Source organism: Salvelinus fontinalis, chromosome 1 (genome assembly GCF_029448725.1).
Source record: "Salvelinus fontinalis isolate EN_2023a chromosome 1, ASM2944872v1, whole genome shotgun sequence".
Lineage (NCBI taxonomy): Eukaryota > Metazoa > Chordata > Actinopteri > Salmoniformes > Salmonidae > Salvelinus > Salvelinus fontinalis.
In genome coordinates this window covers 86,552,058-86,577,135 of record NC_074665.1, presented here as the reverse complement: position 1 = coordinate 86,577,135, position 25,078 = coordinate 86,552,058, and the positions used below count along the sequence as shown (strand labels likewise).

The 25,078-nt window shown below is 41.5% G+C and overlaps 1 pseudogene; it reads right to left on the bottom strand.

Moving 5' to 3' along the window:
• Window positions 1–226: 226 nt before the first annotated feature.
• LOC129860873 (toll-like receptor 13) lies at window positions 227–16,899 on the bottom strand (annotated as a pseudogene).
• Window positions 16,900–25,078: the final 8,179 nt, after the last annotated feature.

The following is a 25,078-nucleotide window of genomic DNA, read 5'->3' as shown; positions in this document are numbered from 1 at the left end:
GTAAAGATTTCTTAATGCTATGTTATGAATTAATGAATTACTTTCAGGTGATATTTAATTCAGGTGATGAGTAATGCTATGGTATGAAATCATGAATTACTTTCAGGTGATGAGTAATCTTGCCTAAGAGCAAACATTGGGTTAGCTCTTAAAGATATCAAGGTTTTAGCTCAGTGGACCAAGAGTCTTGAGTACCTCTGACAACCTGGATTTGATACCAGGTTGTTCACACAGGCCCTGGAGCAGCCAGTTTGGTCGACACGCAATCCCAGAAGGGAGGCTGCAAGGCTGAGTCCTGGGGCCAGTCCAGATAGGTCCTGGTCTTGACCCATCTTGCCAGACGGTGCTGGACTGACAGTTGCCGAGGGGGATGTCCTCCAGGAAGACCAGGATGAGGATGTTTCTGTGCTCCACCAGCAGACGGAGGGTGGCCAGGCTTAGCTTTAAAGAGCACCAGTTACTGCACAGGCAGTGACGACTCAGGGAGTAGCGGCTGCCGTAGAGGCTGTCTGTGATGTTGTCATGATGTCCTTCCCCAGCAGGAAGTCCCTGCTGTGCAAGCTGAGACACGGGAATGGAGGCCTCCTCTGCTCCATGCCTGGCAGCAGCTTCTCCACCACCCAGCGTTTGTCTCTCCTGCTGAACGACACAAAGGCCTCTACATGGCCTCCTCCAGACAGCTGCGGGCGATGTGTCCGAGGGCCAGCAGGTAGTCCCCGGCCAGCAAATGGAGCAGCACCACCAGCATGAAGAGGAGAAGGCCCATGGAGTTGCAGATGAACAGGACAAAGCCCTTGTCTAGTGAACAGTTGGCCTTTGAGTACCTATTACAGTTCTGGATAGCATTTTCATTCTTGCATGTTAGCTCTGCCTCCCCAAGGTGATACATGATGACCTGGGCATGTCTCTGTTTTATTTTTATTTATTTTTATTTCACCTTTATTTAACCAGGTAGGCTAGTTGAGAACAAGTTGTCATTTACAACTGTGACCTGGCCAAGACAAAGCAAAGCAGTTTGACACATACAACAACACAGAGTTACACATGGAATAAACAAACAAACATACAGTCAATAATACAGTAGAAAAATCTATATACAGCATGTGCAAATAAGGTAGGATAAGAGAGGTAAGGAAATAAATAGGCCATGGTGGTGAAGTAATTACAATATAGCAATTAAACACTGGAATGGTAGGGTGTGCAGAAGATGAATGTGCAAGTAGGGATACTGGGGTGCAAAGGAGCAAGATAAATAAATAAATACAGTATGGGGAAGAGGTAGAATGGATGGGCTATTTACAGATGAGCTATGTACAGGTGCAGTGATCTGTGAGCTGCTCTGACAGCTGGTGTTTACAGCTAGTGAGGGAGGTAAGAGTCTCCAGCTTCAGAGATTTTTGCAGTTTGTTCCAGTCATTGGCAGCAGAGAACTGGAAGGAGAGGCGGCTAATGGCAGAATTGGCTTTGGGGGCGACCAGTGAGATATACCTGCTGGAGCGCGTGCTACGGGTGGGTGCTGCTATGGTGACCAGTGAGCTGAGATAAGGCGGGGCTTTGCCTAGCAGTGACTTGAAGATGACCTGGAGACAGTGGTTTTGGTGACGAGGGTGCTGTTTCTGCCAATGATGATTGTAAGGGGGTACCCAATGGAGGAAATGTTCAAATGAGTCAGGCCTTGAGGGATGGAACCAAATATATGTGCCACATTCACACTGTTTTCCACCTCACCCGGAGGAGGGAGAAAGTCCCGTAAATCTACGTTCTTCAGCAAAGTGAGGTGGATGAATGCAGACACGTTGATATTTACAAGGGGGTTTTCTCGCAACATGAGGGTGTCCAAGCTGTCAAGGCCAAAGAAAGTATTATCTGTAATCTGAGAGATCATGTTTAATGTTCGGTCTAATAATCTCAATTTACCCAGTCCCTGAGATGTTAAATCTAGAATAATGGTTATGTCATTGAGTCCTGAATCTAGCCACTCCAGATGTCTCAAGCAACTGAAATGCTCTGAGGTGATGTTTGTGATGCGATAGACATGCAAGGACAATCTCTTTAGCCTTGGGACAGGACATTTGAATGTCACAAAGCAAAATTAACTGAGGGATAACTTTCAAAAGAAGACTAACTGCCACATCGGTACGATTCCTCAAACAATGAATCAAGCCTAAATGACACTGTAATTATCTCTAGAAAAGATGACTATTTCTCAGTGCAGACCATGACTAGTTTCCAATTTTATGGATCCTTAAATCAAGTTTTGTGATTGAGAGTTTGTGTACTGTCCCACAAACAGACACAAAGGAAATGTTTTTGTCATTGAAATCGAAAGAACGCAATCTACTGATACCAGACTGCAGAAGCTGAGTCTGTCATTCATCAATGTCAGGGAAAATCAGAGATGAGATGTTTTCTAATCATATTTTATTATGTGACGCACTCCACTGTTTTCTATCTCCTCTGTGTCTGTTACCTGTGTTCTATCTTCTCTGTGTCTGTTTCTTGTGTTCTATCTTCTCTGTGTCTGTTACCGGTTTTCTATCTCCTCTGTGTCTGTTACTTGTGTTCTATCTTCTCTGTGTCTGTTTCTTGTGTTCTATCATCTCTGTGTCTGTTACCAGTGTTCTATCTTCTCTGTGTCTGTTTCTTGTGTTCTATCTTCTCTGTGTCTGTTACCTGTGTTCTATCTTCTCTGTGTCTGTTACCTGTGTTCTATCTTCTCTGTGTCTGTTACCTGTGTTCTATCTTCTCTGTGTCTGTTTCTTGTGTTCTATCTTCTCTGTTTCTGTTAACTGTGTTCTATCTTCTCTGTGTCTGTTACCTGTGTTCTATCTTCTCTGTGTCTGTTTCTTGTGTTCTATCTTCTCTGTTTCTGTTAACTGTGTTCTATCTTCTCTGTGTCTGTTACCTGTGTTCTATCTTCTCTGTGTCTGTTACCTGTGTTCTATCTTCTCTGTGTCTGTTACCTGTGTTCTATCTTCTCTGTGTCTGTTACCTGTGTTCTATCTTCTCTGTGTCTGTTACCTGTGTTCCATCTTCTCTGTGTCTGTTTCTTGTGTTCCATCTTCTCTGTGTCTGTTACTTGTGTTCTATCTTCTCTGTGTCTGTTACCTGTGTTCTATCTTCTCTGTGTCTGTTTCTTGTGTTCTATCTTCTCTGTGTCTGTTACCTGTGTTCTATCTTCTCTGTGTCTGTTACCTGTGTTCTATCTTCTCTGTGTCTGTTACCTGTGTTCTATCTTCTCTGTGTCTGTTACCTGTGTTCTATCTTCTCTGTGTCTGTTACCTGTGTTCTATCTTCTCTGTGTCTGTTTCTTGTGTTCTATCTTCTCTGTGTCTGTTTCTTGTGTTCTATGTTCTCTGTGTCTGTTACCTGTGTTCTATCTTCTCTGTGTCTGTTACCTGTGTTCTATCTTCTCTGTGTCTGTTTCTTGTGTTCTATCTTCTCTGTGTCTGTTACTTGTGTTCTATCTTCTCTGTGTCTGTTTCCTGTGTTCTATCTTCTCTGTGTCTGTTACCTGTGTTCTATCTTCTCTGTTTCTGTTACCTGTGTTCTATCTTCTCTGTGTCTGTTACCTGTGTTCTATCTTCTCTGTGTCTGTTTCTTGTGTTCTATCTTCTCTGTGTCTGTTACCTGTGTTCTATCTTCTCTGTGTCTGTTACCTGTGTTCTATCTTCTCTGTGTCTGTTTCTTGTGTTCTATCTTCTCTGTGTCTGTTACCTGTGTTCTATCTTCTCTGTGTCTGTTACCTGTGTTCTATCTTCTCTGTGTCTGTTTCTTGTGTTCTATCTTCTCTGTGTCTGTTACCTGTGTTCTATCTTCTCTGTGTCTGTTACCTGTGTTCTATCTTCTCTGTGTCTGTTACCTGTGTTCTATCTTCTCTGTGTCTGTTTCTTGTGTTCTATCTTCTCTGTTTCTGTTAACTGTGTTCTATCTTCTCTGTGTCTGTTACCTGTGTTCTATCTTCTCTGTGTCTGTTTCTTGTGTTCTATCTTCTCTGTTTCTGTTAACTGTGTTCTATCTTCTCTGTGTCTGTTACCTGTGTTCTATCTTCTCTGTGTCTGTTACCTGTGTTCTATCTTCTCTGTGTCTGTTACCTGTGTTCTATCTTCTCTGTGTCTGTTACCTGTGTTCTATCTTCTCTGTGTCTGTTACCTGTGTTCTATCTTCTCTGTGTCTGTTACCTGTGTTCTATCTTCTCTGTGTCTGTTACCTGTGTTCTATCTTCTCTGTGTCTGTTACCTGTGTTCTATCTTCTCTGTGTCTGTTACCTGTGTTCTATCTTCTCTGTGTCTGTTACCTGTGTTCTATCTTCTCTGTGTCTGTTACCTGTGTTCTATCTTCTCTGTGTCTGTTACCTGTGTTCTATCTTCTCTGTGTCTGTTACCTGTGTTCTATCTTCTCTGTGTCTGTTACCTGTGTTCTATCTTCTCTGTGTCTGTTACCTGTGTTCTATCTTCTCTGTGTCTGTTACCTGTGTTCTATCTTCTCTGTGTCTGTTACCTGTGTTCTATCTTCTCTGTGTCTGTTACCTGTGTTCTATCTTCTCTGTGTCTGTTACCTGTGTTCTATCTCCTCTCTATCTGTTCAGTCTCTTTCTGGTCTTTTTTTCTATTGTTTGGACAGAGAGAGAGGCTTTGAGGCACAATTACTGTTGTTAGTGGTTACCACTGTCTAACTTCCCTTTCCACATGTGCCGAATACAACAGGTTTAGTTAGACCTTACCGTGAAATGCTTACTTACAAGCCCTTAACCAACAATGCAGTTCAAGAAATAGAGTCAAGAAAAACATTTACTAAATAAAAGAGAAAAAAAGCAACACAATAAATGTACATAACAATAAGGAGGCTATATACCAGGGCACCTGCACTGATCCCTATAAAAAGGTCATGAGTTGTATGTGTTGTTGGTATATTTGACATGCAACACAGTCTGGGGTCATTCTCGACTAACTATCTTTGGTAGGCCCAGATCTATAGGTAACGTGGTACCTTTCTCAGTAAAGCACACATGTTTTTTAACCAATAATGTCAGTTGTATCTTCATTTTCCCATTCACTCCATATCTACATAATGTCAAAATAGACCTTTCGCAATTACATCACATACAGTATGATTGCCTGCATATTTGGTGAGCTTCTCTCTTTAAGAAAAATGTAATGAAAACAAATTAAACCAACATGGTGGAAACTATGGTGGGATGTGGATCACCCATGTGTGTTTTGTGTGTCTATGACAATGAAGACTATGATGATGATGATTGGTTAATTGCAGGCAGGTTATAAAATAGCTTGCGCTGTGGGAGGGTCCATATTTCACAGATTGGAGGAGAAAGGACAAGGGTGCTGGCGATCGGCATGTAATATGTTTAACTACGGTAAAGTAGGGTTTTGAGAATTGGAAATTGCTTACATCCCTCAATGTCCACGGTGACACTGCCCAGATCTCAAGTTACACACGCACGCACGCACGCACACACACACACACACACGTTTCCTTATGTAGCGTGTTTCAGGGCCTTCATGGCATAGTGCCAAAGCGTCACTGGAATTTCATGGCATTGTCTGAGTGGCAAAAAACAGTAGAAGGGCAAATAAGAGAGGTTTTTCTGTTGCAGAGATCTATGCAGAGAAACATGGCATAGAGGAATGCAGAGATAAATGCATCACGTTAGAACATCCAACACCACTCCTCTGTTTTGGAGTCTAGGTTCATCATTTAATAATCTTCCTCTGAGAGGAGAGTGAGACAGTCAGACATAACCACAATACTACTTGATTATGAGGAACTTTTCACACATAATATTTACTCTGATGTTTTCATGCCGTGGCAACACAGAACTGTGAACCTCTCTCCGACATGGCATTCTTCATGTCATTTAAGAACAGACTGGATAATGTTTCATTTACCTTCTTAACTTTGCATAAATAAGACACCCTTTCAGACCTTTCTATATGAGCCTTCTGTGTGCCATAGGGTTACCATAATACGCTCACTTCATAGTCTATCTTTATTTGTTTAAAGGAAATGGACACAAAAACATACAGAATTATGTGTAATTACATGTGAAGGTTTAGTTAAGTTTGAAGGAACCATGAAATGAAAACAAACTAGACAAGGGTCTATAGTGTTCACCAGGAGTGCCTGATGTAGTCTGGGCCAACCTGGCTGAATGGTTTGAATGTACTGCTCCACCACAGTAACATTGTCCTAATCACAAGGTAAACATATACTTCCCCTCCTATCAGAGCGCTCGGCAAATTGGGGGATAACTTTCACTGTTGTTTTCGTACTTATTCGGATTTAAAAACATCAGCATAATTATTTGTAAGTACCACTTTGATTTTGTGAATTTGTTTGAAAGAGGCTGAAGGTGTTTTACTGAATTATGCACTTATGTTTGGTCGTGGAGTTTCCTTGCAGCATTTCAAGTCTTATTAGAAAGGAAAGACGGGAGCTGGGTAGTGTTACATATCTTTAGGCCTTTTTGAATTTCCTGATTTTAATCTGACTCCACCTCCTGAAGACTTTATGTTCCCCAATTATTTTAATTTTATTTTACCCATAAATAAAAGTACAACTAAGAATGCCACACTCACTCAATGAAATAAACAAATAAATAAATAAATTCTACATTTAATCACAGTATGTAATCAATGTATCATTTCATATTATATATGAAACATTTCATTTGTAAAAAAATAAAATAAAAATAAAAATCAATAACATTCATGTAGATATGTTCAGCAACCATAACGTTAGTTGAGATATGTTCAGCAACCACAACGTTAGTTGAGATATGTTCAGCAACCATAACGTTAGTTGAGATATGTTCAGCAACCATAACGTTAGTTGAGATATGTTCAGCAACCATAACGTTAGTTGAGATATGTTCAGCAACCACAACGTTAGTTGAGATATGTTCAGCAACCATAACGTTAGTTGAGATATGTTCAGCAACCACAACGTTAGTTGAGATATGTTCAGCAACCATAACGTTAGTTGAGATATGTTCAGCAACCACAACGTTAGTTGAGATATGTTCAGCAACCAGCCCCAGTCTGAGGTCCTGAGCGCTCTTGAACAGGTTTTCATCAAGGGTCTCTCTATATTTTGCTCCGTTTATTTTTCCCTTGATCCTGAATAGTAATCCAGTCACCGCCGCTGAAAAACATCCTCACAGCATGATGCTGCCACCAACGTGCTTCACCGTAAGGATGGTGCCACGTTTCCTCCAGATGTGATGCTTGGCATTAAGGCGAGAGAGTTCAATCTTGGTTTCATCAGACCAAATAATCTTGTTTATCATGGTCTCAGTACCTTAGGTGCCTTCTGGAAAACTCCAAGCGGGCTGTCATGTGCCTTTTACTGAGAAGTGGCTTCTTTCTGGCCACTCTACCATAAAGACCTGATTGGTGGAGTGCTGCAGAGATGGTTGTCCTTCTAGAAGGTTCTGCCATCTCCAAAGAGGAATTCTGGAGCTCTGCCAGAGTGACCATCGGGTTCTTGCTCACCTACCTGACCAAGGCCTTTTTCCCCCGATTGCTCACTCTGGCCGTGCGGTCAGCTCTAGGAAGACTCTTAGTGGTTCCAAACTGCTTCCATCTAAGAATGATGGAGGCCACTGTTTTCTTTGGGACCTTCAATGCTTCAGAAATGTTTTGGTACCCTTCCCCAGATCTGTGCCTCGACACAATCGACACAATGGCTTGGTTTTTGCTCTGACATACACTGTCAACTGTGGGACCTTATATAGACTGGTGTGTGCCTTTTCAAGTCATATACAATCAATTGAATTTACCACAGATGGACTCCAATCAAGTTGTAAAAACATTTCAAGGATGATCAATGGAAACAGGATGCACCTTAGCTCAATTTTGAGTCTCATAGGAAAGGGTCTGAATACTTAGGTAAATAAGGTAATTTCCATTAAAAAAACTATTCTGCAAACAATTAACCAACCCTGTTTTCTCTTTGTCATTATGGGGTATTGTGAGTAATTTGATGAGGAAAAAAAGTAATTAAATCCATGTCAGAATAAAGCTCTAACGTAACAAAATGTGTAAAAACATCAAAGGGTCTGACATTTTCAGAATGCACTCTATCTGTGCTGAGCAGCGGGCTGCTCTCTCTTCTCCAGTGCTGGCTCCAGTTGTCTCGCTGCATGCCCAGTGGTGGACCGGTGGTGGACCGGTCGTGGACCAGTGGTGGTGGGCTACTCTGGGTGTCCTGGGGCGTAGGGGTCTGGGCATGGGCCTGAATGTAGGCCAGGGACAGGCATGCCAGCTGCCACATGTGCCTGGCTGGAGCTCAGAGGATTGTTAGCAGGCTTTATTGGAAACAGGAAGATAGCCCCACACATTAATTACACTGGAACCATGAAGAAAGCCACACTCATTAATTACACTGGAACCATGAAGACAGCCACACATTAATTACACTGAAACCATGAAGACAACCACATTCATTAATTACACTGGAACCATGAAGACAGCCACACATTAATTACACTGAAACCATGAAGACAGCCACACTCATTAATTACACTGAAACCATGAAGACAGCCACATTCATTAATTACACTGAAACCATGAAGACAGCCACATTCATTAATTACACTGAAACCATGAAGACAGCCACATTCATTAATTACACTAAAACCATGAAGACAGCCACATTCATTAATTACACTGAAACCAGGAAGATAGCCACATTCATCAATTACACTGAAACCATGAAGACAGCCACACTCATTAATTACACTGGAACCATGAAGACAGCCACATTCATTAATTACACTGAAACCATGAAGACAGCCACACATTAATTACACTGAAACCATGAAGACAGCCACATTCATTAATTACACTGAAACCATGAAGACAGCCACATTCATTAATTACACTGAAACCATGAAGACAGCCACATTCATTAATTACACTGAAACCATGAAGACAGCCACACTCATTAATTACACTGAAACCATGAAGACAGCCACATTCATTAATTACACTGGAACCATGAAGACAGCCACACATTAATTACACTGAAACCATGAAGACAGCCACATTCATTAATTACACTGAAACCATGAAGACAGCCACACTCATTAATTACACTGAAACCATGAAGACAGCCACATTCATTAATTACACTGGAAACAGGAAGACAGCCACACTCATTAATTACACTGAAACCATGAAGACAGCCACATTCATTAATTACACTGAAACCATGAAGACAGCCACATTCATTAATTACACTGAAACCATGAAGACAGCCACATTCATTAATTACACTGAAACCATGAAGACAGCCACATTCATTAATTACACTGAAAAAATGAAGACAGCCACATTCATTAATTACACTGAAACCATGAAGACAGCCACATTCATTAATTACACTGAAACCATGAAGACAGCCACATTCATTAATTACACTGAAACCATGTAGACAGCCACACTCATTAATTACACTGGAACCATGTAGACAGCCACACTCATTAATTACACTGGAAACAGGAAGACAGCCACACATCAATTACACTGGAAACATGAAGACAGCCACACTCATTAATTACACTGAAACCATGAAGACAGCCACACATTAATTACACTGAAACCATGAAGACAGCCACACTCATTAATTACACTGAAACCATGAAGACAGCCACACTCATTAATTACACTGAAACCATGAAGACAGCCACACTCATTAATTACACTGAAACCATGAAGACAGCCACACTCATTAATTACACTGAAACCATGAAGACAGCCACACTCATTAATTACACTGAAACCATGAAGACAGCCACACTCATTAATTACACTGGAACCATGTAGACAGCCACACTCATTAATTACACTGGAAACAGGAAGACAGCCACACATCAATTACACTGAAACCATGAAGACAGCCACACTCATTAATTACACTGAAACCATGAAGACAGCCACACTCATTAATTACACTGGAAACAGGAAGACAGCTACACTCATTAATTACACTGGAACCATGAAGACAGCCACACTCATTAATTACACTGGAACCATGTAGACAGCCACACTCATTAATTACACTGGAAACAGGAAGACAGCCACACTCATTAATTACACTGGAACCATGTAGACAGCCACACTCATTAATTACACTGGAAACAGGAAGACAGCCACACTCATTAATTACACTGAAACCATGAAGACAGCCACATTCATTAATTACACTGAAACCATGAAGACAGCCACATTCATTAATTACACTGGAAACAGGAAGACAGCCACACTCATTAATTACACTGGAACCATGAAGACAGCCACACTCATTAATTACACTGGAACCATGTAGACAGCCACACTCATTAATTACACTGGAAACAGGAAGACAGCCACACTCATTAATTACACTGGAACCATGTAGACAGCCACACTCATTAATTACACTGGAAACAGGAAGACAGCCACACATCAATTACACTGGAAACATGAAGACAGCCACACTCATTAATTACACTGAAACCATGAAGACAGCCACACATTAATTACACTGAAACCATGAAGACAGCCACACTCATTAATTACACTGAAACCATGAAGACAGCCACACTCATTAATTACACTGAAACCATGAAGACAGCCACACTCATTAATTACACTGAAACCATGAAGACAGCCACACTCATTAATTACACTGAAACCATGAAGACAGCCACACTCATTAATTACACTGAAACCATGAAGACAGCCACACTCATTAATTACACTGGAACCATGTAGACAGCCACACTCATTAATTACACTGGAAACAGGAAGACAGCCACACATCAATTACACTGAAACCATGAAGACAGCCACACTCATTAATTACACTGAAACCATGAAGACAGCCACACTCATTAATTACACTGGAAACAGGAAGACAGCTACACTCATTAATTACACTGGAACCATGAAGACAGCCACACTCATTAATTACACTGGAACCATGTAGACAGCCACACTCATTAATTACACTGGAAACAGGAAGACAGCCACACTCATTAATTACACTGGAACCATGTAGACAGCCACACTCATTAATTACACTGGAAACAGGAAGACAGCCACACTCATTAATTACACTGAAACCATGAAGACAGCCACATTCATTAATTACACTGAAACCATGAAGACAGCCACATTCATTAATTACACTGGAAACAGGAAGACAGCCACACTCATTAATTACACTGGAACCATGAAGACAGCCACACTCATTAATTACACTGGAACCATGTAGACAGCCACACTCATTAATTACACTGGAAACAGGAAGACAGCCACACTCATTAATTACACTGGAACCATGTAGACAGCCACACTCATTAATTACACTGGAAACAGGAAGACAGCCACACTCATTAATTACACTGAAACCATGAAGACAGCCACATTCATTAATTACACTGAAACCATGAAGACAGCCACACTCATTAATTACACTGAAACCATGAAGACAGCCACATTCATTAATTACACTGGAACCATGAAGACAGCCACACATTAATTACACTGAAACCATGAAGACAGCCACACTCATTAATTACACTGAAACCATGAAGACAGCCACATTCATTAATTACACTGAAACCATGAAGACAGCCACATTCATTAATTACACTGAAACCATGAAGACAGCCACATTCATTAATTACACTGAAACCATGAAGACAGCCACATTCATTAATTACACTGAAACCATGAAGACAGCCACATTCATTAATTACACTGAAACCATGAAGACAGCCACACATTAATTACACTGAAACCATGAAGACAGCCACATTCATTAATTACACTGGAACCATGAAGACAGCCACACTCATTAATTACACTGGAACCATGTAGACAGCCACACTCATTAATTACACTGGAAACAGGAAGACAGCCACACTCATTAATTACACTGGAACCATGAAGACAGCCACACTCATTAATTACACTGGAACCATGAAGACAGCCACATTCATTAATTACACTGAAACCATGAAGACAGCCACATTCATTAATTACACTGAAACCATGAAGACAGCCACACTCATTAATTACACTGAAACCATGAAGACAGCCACACTCATTAATTACACTGGAACCATGAAGACAGCCACACTCATTAATTACACTGGAACCATGTAGACAGCCACACTCATTAATTACACTGGAACCATGAAGACAGCCACACTCATTAATTGCACTGAAACCATGAAGACAGCCACACTCATTAATTACACTGGAACCATGAAGACAGCCACACTCATTAATTACACTGGAACCATGTAGACAGCCACACTCATTAATTACACTGGAACCATGAAGACATCCACACTCATTAATTACACTGGAACCATGAAGACAGCCACACTCATTAATTACACTGGAAACAGGAAGACAGCCACACTCATCAATTACACTGAAACCATGAAGACAGCCACACTCATTAATTACACTGGAACCATGAAGACAGCCACACTCATTAATTACACTGGTAACAGGAAGACAGCCACATTCAAAAATACAATGAAACCATGAAGACAGCCACACTCATTAATTACACTGGTAACAGGAAGACAGCCACACTCATCAATTACACTGAAACCATGAAGACAGCCACACTCATCAATTACACTGAAACCATGAAGACAGCCACACTCATTAATTACACTGAAACCATGAAGACAGCCACACTCATTAATTACACTGGAACCATGAAGACAGCCACATTCAAAAATACAATGAAACCATGAAGACAGCCACACTCAACGGCTGAAATCCCGTTAACCTGTCTAGGATCAGCGTGGCGCTAGCGGCACACCCCCCCCCCCCCACTGAAAAACCAGTGCCGCGAAATTCAAAAAAAATATATTTTTAAAATATTTAACTTTCACACATTAAAGTCCAATACAGCTAATGAAAGACACAGATCTTGTGAATCCAGTCAACTTGTCCGATTTTTAAAATGTTTTACAGGGAAGACACAATATGTAAAGATGTACATCTATTACCTAAAAACACATTAGCATAATCCACCATCTTTTATTTGTCCACCAACACCAGTAGCCATCACCAATTCGACTAAACTAAGATATTTATAGCCCCTAACCAACAAAAAAACTCATCAGATGACAGTCTGATAACATATTTATGGTATGGGATAGGTTTTGTTAGAAAAAAGTGCATATTTCAGGTAGATGGCATTGGTTACAATTGCACCCACCGTCACAAATGGAATAGAAAAACTACTTAGAGCAACGTGTTTACCTACTTACTAATCATCAAACATTTCGTAAAAATACACAGCATACACGAATCGAAAGACACAGATCCTGTGAATACAGACAATATTTCAGATTTTCTAAGTGTCTTACAGCGAAAACACAATAAATCGTTATATTAGCTTAGCACATAGCAATTAGCAGCCCAGCATTGATTCTAGCCAAAGTGAGCGATAAAAGTCAACATCGCCAAAAGATATTAATTTTTTCACTAACCTTCTCAGAATTCTTCCGATGACACTCCTGTAACATCACATTACAACATGCATATACAGTTTGATCGAAAATGTTTATATTTAGCCACCAAAATCATGGTTAGACAATGTGAAATGTAGACAAGCTGGTAAAGAAAAAGTCCTTGCGCCACTTAGACAGTGATCTACTCTTATACATAAATACTCATAAACGTGACTAAAAAATATAGGGTGGACAGGGATTGATAGACAATTTAATTCTTAATACAATTGCGTTATTACATTTTTTAATTTATCCTTACTTTTCAATACAGTTTGCGCCAAGCGAAGCTACGTCAAAAAACATGGCGTCCTAAGCCACTAAAATGTTTCGACAGAAACACGATTTATCATAATAAAAATGTCCTACCTTGAGCTGTTCTTCCATCAGTATCTTGGGCAAAGGATCCTTTCTTGGGAGGAATCGTCTTTTGGTGGAAAGCTGTCCTCTTGCCATGTGAAAATGCCAACTGCGTTCGGGATGAACTGAAAGCGTGCCCACCTATTCACAGCGTTAAAGAAATAAATGTCCCAAAATCGCACTAAACGGATATAAATTGCTATAAAACGCTTTAAATTAACTACCTTATGATGTTTTTAACTCCTATAACGAGTGAAAAGATGACCGGAGAAATATAACAGGCTAAACTAACGCTTGGAACAGGAGCGGGTCGGTGTCCAGCACGCGCGTTACGCAGCAAGGAAAGACTTGCTAGCTACAGGGTTTTTTGATTTATAGGGCCTGTGAACGCGCAATCGACCCCATTGGAATCGTCATCACGTAAAGGCATCCAGGGGAAGACGTAAGAAGTGTCCGTACAGTCATAGCACTATCAGTGCCGTTTTAACTGACTTCAGAACAGTGGCCAACATTTCTGAAATCTGAATCCATGTCAGGGAAATTGCTGTAGAATGGGCTCTGTTCCACTTAGAGACAAAATTTCAACTCCTATACGGGATATAACGGGATCGATATGACAACAGCCAGTGAAAGTGCAGGGCCCCAAATTCAAACAACAGAAATCTCATAATTAAAATTTCTCAAACATGCAAATATTTTACACCATTTTAAAGATACATTTATTGTTAATCCCACCACAGTAGCCAATTTCAAAAAAGCTTTACAGAAAAAGCACACCATGCAGTAATCTGAGTACAGCACTCAGAGACCAAAACAAGCCATACAGATACCCGCCATGTTGTGGAGTCAACAGAAGTCAGAAATAGCATTATAAATATTCACTTACCTTTGATGATCTTCATCAGAATGTACTCCCATGAATCCCAGTTCCACAAAAAACGTTTATTTTGTTCGATAAAGTCCATCATTTATGTCCAAATATCTCCTTTTCCCCCCCGCGCGTTTAGTTCACAAATCCAAATTCACACGGCGCAGGCACATAGTTCAGATGACAGTTCCATTATAGTTCGTAGAAACATGTCAAACGTTGTATAGAATCAATCTTTAGGATGTTTTTATCATAGATCTTCAATAATATTCCATCCGGACAATTCCTTTGTCTTTAGAAAGGAAAAGGAACGCGCTACCTCTCACGGGCTACCTCTCACGGGCTACCTCTCACGCGCTACCTCTCACGGACACCTGACTCAATCAGCTCTTATTCTCTTCCCCTTCACAGTAGAAGCCTGAAACAAGGTTCTAAAGACTGTTGACATCTAGTGGAAGCCTTAGGAAGTGCAATCGGACCAAATTCTACACTGTATATTGGATAGGCAAAGACTTGAAAACATACAAACCTCAGATTTCCCACTTCCTGGTTGGATTCTTTCTCAGGTTTTTGCCTGCCATATGAGTTATGTTATACTCACAGACATCATTCAAACAGTTTTAGAAACTTCAGAGTGTTTTCTATCCAAATCTAATCTAATAATAAAATGCATATCTTAGCTTCTGGGCCTGAGTAGCAGGCAGTTTACTCTGTGCACCTTATTCATCCAAGCTACTCAATACCAGCCATAAGTTAATTACACAGTAAACAGGAAGACAGCCCCACACATTAATCACACTGGAAACAGGAGACAGCCACACTCATCAATTACACTGGAAACATGAAGACAGCCACACTCATTAATTACACTGGAACCATGAAGACAGCCACACTCATCAATTACACTGGAAACATGAAGACAGCCCCACATGTTAATTACACTGGAAACAGGAAGATAGCCACACTCATGAATTACACTAGAACCATGAAGACAGCCACACTCATCAATTACACTGGAACCATGAAGACAGCCACACTCATCAATTACACTGGAACCATGAAGACAGCCACACATCAATTACACTGGAACCATGAAGATAGCCACACTCATCAATTACACTGGAACCATGAAGACAGCCACACTCATCAATTACAATGAAACCATGTAGATAGCCACACTCATCAATTACACTGGAACCATGAAGACAGCCCCAAAATTTGATTACACTGGAAACACTCAAACGGCATGCCTTTGCATTTCTCCATCTCTGGCCCACTCCCACACATACTGAGAGCTATTACAAATGGGTGGTGTCATGCATGGCTGAATATAGTCATATAATATGAATATACTTACAGTATATGTACTTTGTCTTGCAGACTACTTCCGATCTCTGCAAGTACACATTTTAATTCAATCTAGTCATCAGAAATGTTTCAATAATATGATGTTGATTTTTAACACAATTTCAAGATTGTTTGGGTGGTTAACATTTTATGAATGTGTGCTTTCCAAAATTTAAATTTGATTACTTAAAGTTTCATAAATATATAGCAGGGGATATTAAAGAAGAAGTACCTCTAGATATACTGTACCTCTACCTACCTCTAGATATACTGTACCTCTACCTACCTCTAGATATACTGTACCTCTACCTACCTCTAGATATACTGTACCTCTACCTACCTCTAGATATACTGTACCTCTACCTACCTCTAGATATACTGTACCTCTACCTACCTCTAGATATACTGTACCTCTACCTACCTCTAGATATACTGTACCTCTACCTACCTCTAGATATACTGTACCTCTACCTACCTCTAGATATACTGTATCTATCACGTTTCAGGTATGACCCAGATGCAGACAGTGTTGAAGAAACAAACGTTGATTTTTGAAGCATGGGCAGGCAAACGACAGGTCAAAGGCAGGCAGAGGTCTATAATCCAGAGAGGGTGTAAAGGGTCCAGAACGGCAGGCCTTACTGATCACCTCCCGGAGATCCTGGTACTCCGCGGGAATGGCTGAGAGGTCCGAGGCAACTTCAGAGGCCCCAGGAAGATGTCCTGGGACAGGCTGCGCTGACTTCAGGCAATGGGTGTGGCAGAATGGGCTCCAGCCCATGATGGCACCGGCAGACCAGTCAATGAGGGGATTGTGTCGCTGGAGCCAGGAAAATCCCAATACCACGGGAAACGGAGACTTAATGAGCAGAAACTGGATCGTCTCGCTATGGTTCCCTGACACACGTAGGTGGATGGGGGTGGTATTGTGGGTGACCCGGCCTATAAAGTGCCAATCCAGTGCTCTGACATCCATGGGAATGGAGAAGGGCTGAGTGCGTGTTACGTTCCCCAGTTTCTGTGTTGTAGTTTTGTATTTGAGTGTGTGTGCTTCAGGAGATGGCTTCCTAAAATTCTCCCCAAGCAGCTGATTGGTCAGCCCCGAATTGATGATTGGAGAGCTGACCCCGCCCCCTCGTCAGGACACAGCTGTCTTCAATTAGATTCCTTCTGAAGCTATATAAGCCAGTGTTCTGTTGCTCAGAGGAGAGAATGCAGAGAGAGATTGATTGTATATCCTGAGATCATTGCTGAGAGAGCGATCATTGCAGAGAGAGCGATCATTGCAGAGAGAGCGATCATTGCAGAGGGTAGTTGTTGATGGGAGCAGCTTTGGTATGTTCTGTGTGAGTTTGTTGCTCAGTCAGAGCCTATTTGATGTCCTGTGTTTCTCAGTGTGTTTGTGAAATTGTTTATAATATTCTGTTTCTTTTGTTCCCAGGGAGGAAGGGGAAGGCACTTAGGGAGGGCTTAGGCAAGAGGCCCGCGGGCATACATATACCCGTAGTATATTCACTGTCTAGGCACACTAGGTAAGACCTGGGCGGACCACCCCCTGTATTTTGGTTAGGGCACCAGGTGGTGCTAAGTTAGGTAAGTAGTGGGTAGGCAGGTAAGGTAGGAGAGGGGGGGCTTTGACATTTACTTTCTTTGCTTTGGTTCCGTCCAGCCCCTTTTCCCCATATTACCGTGTGATGGAATAAATTCCTTGTAAATGGTACCACTCTCTCTGCCTTTGTCATCCTTACTCGCACCTGCAGTCCATACCTCTTTCACTTCACAGGGAGTTGAGTTGTAGCAGCGTGTTGCATTTCCTCTTCTTAGAGGCGTGCGTAACAGTGCGGATATCCAGCTCGGAAGCCAGGGTAGCGTCCATGAAGCTCTCATCGGCCCTAGAGTCAATGAAGACCCGGAGAAATTTCGAATGGTTCCCCCACAGCAATGTGGCATGAAAAGGCATGTGAGTAAGGGGAGAGGAAAAGTTCTCTGTATGGCCCACAAGAGTTTTCGCTCCTACCGGTGAACCTGGTCTTTTAGTGGACAGGTGGAGATGAAATAACCAGTAGTCCCGCAATACAGGCAGTTCTTAGTTTGAAGCCTGTATAGCCGTTCATCTGGAGACAGCCTAGCTCTGCCTAGTTGCATGGGCTCGGGAAGAGGTGAATCGGCAGCCTTCGGAGACTCTCGGAGGAACTCGGGTACCCTCGGGTTCTCTCGACAACAAAGCTGTTGGGGACTTCCGGGATACCTCGGAGATGAGGTGGAATCTCCTCTCCTCTCCTTCCTTCGTTCCCGTAGTCGCCCATCGATCTGAATGGTCAATGCGATGAGTGAGTCGAGATCCGTCGGTAGTTCCTGGGCAGCAAGCTCATCCTTTACTTCCTCTGAAACGCCGTGCAGGAACATACCGAACAGTAATTCTGGGTTCCAGGCACTCTCCGCTGCCAGTGTGCCCAAATCCACTGCATGGTCTTCCACACTGTGGGAGCCTTGCCGAAATCCACTGCATGGTCTTCCACACTGTGGGAGCATTGCCGAAGCTGGAATAACTTCCGGGCAGCCTCTCTCCCGGACAATGTAGCATGGAAAACCTTCTTTACCTCTGCTACAAACTCCTCCAGACTGGAGCATACGGCCAACAGTTGTACCCATACTGCCTTAGCCCAGGTGAGAGCCCCCCGACATCATCGTGATGAGGTATGCTATCTTAGAGGGTGTCTGAGGGGAAGGAGGAGGGCCGCAGGTGCCCGACTCTCCATCGAAGCGCTCCGGGGAGGTAAGCGGGATTCCTGGGAAACCAGGGTGACGGCGCTGCTAACAGCCGGGTTACTGAGGGGCTGGGAGGTTAACTTCGTGGTAGGCTGCATTGTAGACAACTCACAGAATTTCTCCAGCAATGTGTTTAATGCTTGGTCGTGACTTTCGGCCAAGGTCTGGAACCCTTCCATAAGACCACAAAGCAACTCCTTTTGCCTTCCAGTGGTGGCTCTTTGGGAGCAGAGACGTTGCAGAGCTGGTCCGAGTCTGCTGGGTCAGTCAGGGCCAGTTCGCACTATCACGTTTCAGGAATGACCCAGATGCAGACAGTGTAGAAGAAACAAAAGTTTATTTCTAAAGCAGGGACAGGCAAATGACAGGTTTAAGGCAGACGGGTGAATAATCCAGAGAGGGCTCAAAGGTTAAAGAATGGCAGGCACTCAGGGTCAGGGCAGGCAGGGGTCAGTAATCCAGTTAGGTGGTGTAAGGTACAAAAACAGCAGGCAGGCTCAGAATCAGGGTAGGCAGAAGGGTCAAAACCGGGAAGGACTAGAAAACAGAACCAGGCAGGAGCAGGGGAACAAAATGCTGTAAGGTTTCACGAACAAGACAAACTGGCAACAGACAGAGAACACAGGTATAAATACAAAAGGAATAATGGGGAAGATGGGTGACACCTGGAGGGGGGTGGAGACAAGCACAAAGACGGGTGAACGTTCATGATGGCGGACTGAACACAGCTATGTAAGACCACCTCAAGATAAAAACGTAATATTCAATATCAGTAAATTAGACTAAATATTAGCACTACACAATCTGGTTGGTAATAACCTTCAATCTTGATAACAACATAAAACAAATCATAAGACTAGAGAAATGTATTGACAAATATTACAAAAAGAAGCAACACCCACAAATTATGGAGATTAAGACAAGGGAACTTATATTAAAAATGAAAACGTGACTCTTCTACAGACACAGATGATTTAATCTTTTCACCACCGGGAATGGTAAAGGTTGAAACCGATCTGTTAAAATCAATAAATGACAAACTGGGCATACTTGAACTAGTCAGAAAAGAGTTGAAGGCATGCATCGAGACGAAAAGCTGCGACATTGGAGAAAGACACAAACAAGCTAAAAGGAACAGTCAATAAGATTGAAGTTAATGAACTTAACAATAAACAGTTTATTGACAAAGAGAGCTACACGTTTCCCTTTCAATCTATTTTCCTTGAAAATTGGATACAGAACTTTGCGCCGTTCTGCAACTTCTTTCGGGAAATGGTAATTCATGCCTATTTTTGTTCCAGCAAGTCTTTAACCAAGGCTTTTAACCATTATTTTATCTTTAACCAGTTGTTTAGAGACACAAAGACTACTCAATGGCTATTCTAAAAATTACAAAGTTCTCACCGAGGAGACAAATAATGAAACACACAATTCTAGCCCTATTATGGATTAAAATAACACAACGACAAAAAACATATATTTTCTATCTATCTTGAAATGTAACTAATTTGAACACAAAAGCACTAATTTAACATGGTGGACATTAAAACACAGCAGACAGAAGGCACAGTATGTGTGGATGTATTGAGATGGATGGTGTGGTGTGTGTTTTTTGATGTTTGTCAAAGCAGAGCAGGCGGTGGCAGTGCTGGCAACACTAGCAGTAACCCATGGGGAGGTGGTCACATTTGGACATTCAGAGAGGGGGCATATTATTGTGGCCCTGGTGGAACAAAATCAAAGGTCTGACTGCACGAAGATGCTTGGGAATATGGTCACTACGGGGGACCATGTGTGGGTGTTTCAGGGGAAGGGGGTATATCTGACCTCCATCACCTAGGACGTGACAATGGTTAATCAAATCTCCCCATTTCTGCCCATTTTTTTGCTAAGTTTTGCAGGCCTTCTCATACAGCTGCAACTGTATAAGCATTCGTAAATAAATAACTTTCTTGAGTTGGGCTCTGGGATGGTGCAACTGAGCATCTGAGTTTATGGTTGATGTGGGGGAAAGTGTGTGTGTGTGTGTCCCACAACTGTTGCGAATGAGTAAAAGATGTTAGGGACAGTATCGGATGAATCACAATAGGTGTTTGCTAAAATAATAATTGCTTGCCATAATGTAATTTTGGTAAAGGCGAGTCTGGTGAGAAGTCTTTTGCATAAACTGCCAACATTACAACAAATATTAACAGCTAATTATGGAAAATACGATTAACAGGATTTTAAATATATATATATTTTGTAATGGCTATATATAATACAAATCGAGGTGAGGGAGATGGAAATGCATATGGTGGTTGATCTGCTTCTGTTCTGTGGGTGGCTCTGTGTGCTCTTTTCGAAAGATGGGTCCCGGTCCCTCCGGGGCCATGGGATCCGGGGGGTCGAGGGTGGTCTGCAGGCATTGAGATGACAACCCAACTCTGGAGGGGTTTTAGCGGGTGGAATAGTGGGGACCAAATGGAGGTTGACTTAGTAGCAATGCAAATGTCATGGTACAGCTATATAGACACTCAATCATCATGTTACTTTTTAATGCTACATTTACAAACATATATTATGACTAATAGAATTGAAAGTTGTCTCATTATGGTAGTTGGTGAAATAAGTATAGCCAGTTATAATTGTAATGGCTTAGCAGATAATAAGAAAAGACGATCAGTCTTTACCTGGCTAAAAGAGAAGGAATATAATATCTATTGTTTACATTCAACAATTTTAGATTACGTTTTGTGGAAAAAGGACTGGGGGGGGGTAAAATATATTTCTCCCATGGACAAAGAAATTCAAAAGGGGTGATGATATTAACTAACAGTAATTTTGATCCAAATGTACAAAATGTCCAAACAGATCATCAAGGTAGATGGATTATTTTAAATATGTTATTGGACAATAAACAGATATGGCTTATTATCCTATACGGTCCAAATAATGATGATCCATGCTTCTTGAAAATATATATCAGAATTGATCAACTCTACAAGCAACACTGGACTCTATTTTTATGGTGGTGGATTTTAACCTTTAACGGGGGCAGCCCGACGTCGGTACACTTATGACAACATCCAGCTCAAAGTGCAGGGCGCGAAATTCAAAATCATTTTTTTTTAAAATATTTAACTTTCACACATTAACAAGTCCAAGACACCAGATGAAAGGTGCACATCTTGTGAATCAAGCCAACATGTCCGATTTTTAAAATGTTTTACAGGGAAGACAAAATATGTAAATCTATTAGCTAACCACGTTAGCAAAAGACACAACTTTTTCTAACTCCATCAGTTTCTTACTCCATCAGGTGCTATCACAAATTCGACCAAGTAAATATATAAATAGCCACTAACCAAGAAACAAATTCATCAGATGACAGTCTGATAACATATTTATTGTATAGCATATGTTTTGTTTGAAAAATTTGCATATTTCATGTATAAACCATAGTTTACATTTCAGCTACAATCCGAAATTGCACCGAAAGCAGCCATAATATTTACAGACACTAACGTCAAATAGCTAATTACTCATCATAAAACATTTCTGAAAAATACATAGTCTGCAGCAATTGAAAGACAGGCATCTTGTGATTCCAAACAATATTTCCAATTTATTAAATGTTTTACAGCGCAAACAAAATGTATCGCTATATTAGCGTAGCTACAATAGACAGAAATAATTGGGGGCCCACGGCCAGTTCACATGCACGACAGATATATGAAATAACATCATAAAATGGGTCTTACTTTTGCTGATCTTTCATCAGAATGTTGAAGAACGTGTCCTCTGTCCAGATGAGTCGTTGTTTCGATTCAGAATGGCAAATGTCCCTCTTCAATTAGCATTGGCACTAGCCGAGTGGCATAAATTTCTCCAACGTAAACACAGTCAGAGGACGGAACACGGCAAAACTCCCGAATAAAGTTTCAATAATCTGATTAAACTATATTGAAAAAACATACATTACGATGATATGGTCACATGTATCAAAAAAAATTCGAGCCGTTCGTTACCAAGGCAAAACAGAAGTCAATCCCACTTCCTTCAGAGTATCCGGAAGTGGACGGTCACGTCAAAGAAATAGTTTTTTCCCCACCACAGACCAAGAGGAGCAAAAAAAAATCTTCTCTGACATCCTCTTTACACCAATAGGAAGGCGTATAGAGTGTCAGCAGACTCCTAAGTGTTAAGACCATGTATAGGCATCAAGTTGAAAAGAGCATCGATTTCTGACATTTCACTTCCTGGTCAGGAAAAGTGCTGCAGAAGGACTTCTGTTTCACTCAGAGAAATAATTCCAACTCTTTTAGAAACTAGAAAGTGTTTTCTATCCAAAAAGAATAATAATATTCATATTGTACGAGCAAGATTTGAGTAGGAGGCCGTTTGAAATGGGCACGATTTCACTGGCTACTCAACACTTTGCCTTGCAGCCATAAGAAGTTAAAGAAGCTCTGACAAAGCAACAAACACAGTACATACCAACGACCAACATGCTATAACCCTCATCTCTCTCTCTCTCTCTCTCTCTCTCTCTCTCTCTCTCTCTCTCTCTCTCTCTCTCTCTCTCTCTCTCTCTCTCTCTCTCTCTCTCTCTCTCTCTCTCTCTCCCTCCCTCTCTCCCTCTCTCCCTCTCTCCCTCTCTCCCTCTCTCCCTCTCTCTCTCTGAACACTGGCTTTTATAGCGTCAGGTAGCAATGAATAATAGTAGAGAGAATGATTTATTTCAGATTTTATTTCTTTCATCACATTCCCAGTGGGTCAGAAGTTTACATATACTCAATTGTTATTTAGTAGCATTGTCTTTAATTCTTTAACTTTGATCAAACGTTTTGGGTAGCCTTCCACAAGCTTCCCACAATAAGTTGGGTGAATTTTGGCCCATTCCTCCTGACAGAGCTGGTGTAACTGAGTCAGGTTTGAAGGCTTCCTTGCTCGCACAAGCTATTTCAGTTCTGCCCATACATTTTCTATGGGATTGAGGTCAGTGCTTTGTGATGGCCACTCCAATACCTTGACTTTGTTGTCCAAGTCTAAAGAAGGCCAGTTTTATTGCTTCTTTAATCAGGACTACAGTCTTCAGCTGTGCAAACATAATTGCAAAAGGGTTTCTAATGATCAATTAGCCTTTTAAAATGATAAACTTTGATTAGCTAACACAACGTGCCATTGGAACACAGGAGTGATGGTTGCTGATAATGGCACTCAGTACACCTATGTAGATATTCCCCCCAAAATCTGCCGTTTACAGCTACAATAGTCATTTACAATATTAACAATGTCTAAACTAGAAAATGTGCTTATGTTTAAAAAACAAGGACATTTCTAAGTGACTCCAAACTTTTGAACGGCAGTGTACATATATGTATAAGGCTATGTGTATGTATGTATGATGTATATGGGTATATATGTTTACCCAAAAAGGGTAAATATGGGTATATATGGGTATATATGGGGAAATGACGCAGATAATTACATTGATGGAAGCAACAATCTAACCGCAATATTAAAGCTGATCCACCCCCTAAGAAAAAAACGAAAGAAAGAAAACGACAGGTGAAACAGATCAGGGTGTGACACTACCTCTACCAAACTCTAGTCATATTTGTTTATAGAAATATAACTAAATTCATAATTTGGCCGCTTCCCCTCTCTCCACTGGGATTCTCTGCCTCTAACCCTATTACAGGGGCTGAATCACTGGCTTACTGGTGCTCTTTCATGCCGTCCCTAGGAGGGGTGCGTCACTTTAGTGGGTTGAGTCACTGACGTGATCTTCCTGTCTGGGTTGGCGCTCCCCCTTGGGTTGTGCCGTGGCGGAGATCTTTGTGGGCTATACTCGGCCTTGTCTCAGCATCGTAAGTTGGTGGTTGAAGATATCCCTCTAGTGGTGTGGGGGCTGTGCTTTGGCAAAGTGGGTGGGGTTATATCCTTCCTGTTTGGCCCTGTCCGGGGGAATCATCGGATGGGGCCACGGTGTCTCCTGACCCCTCCTGTCTCAGGCTCCAGTATTTATGCTGCAGTAGTTTATGTGTCGGGGGGCTAGGGTCAGTTTGTTATATATGGAGTACTTCTCCTGTCTTATGCGGTGTCCTGTGTGAATTTAAGTATGCTCTCTCTAATTCTCTCTTTCTCTCTTTCTTTCTCTCTCTCTGAGGACCTGAGCCCTAGGACCATTCCTCAGGACTACCTAG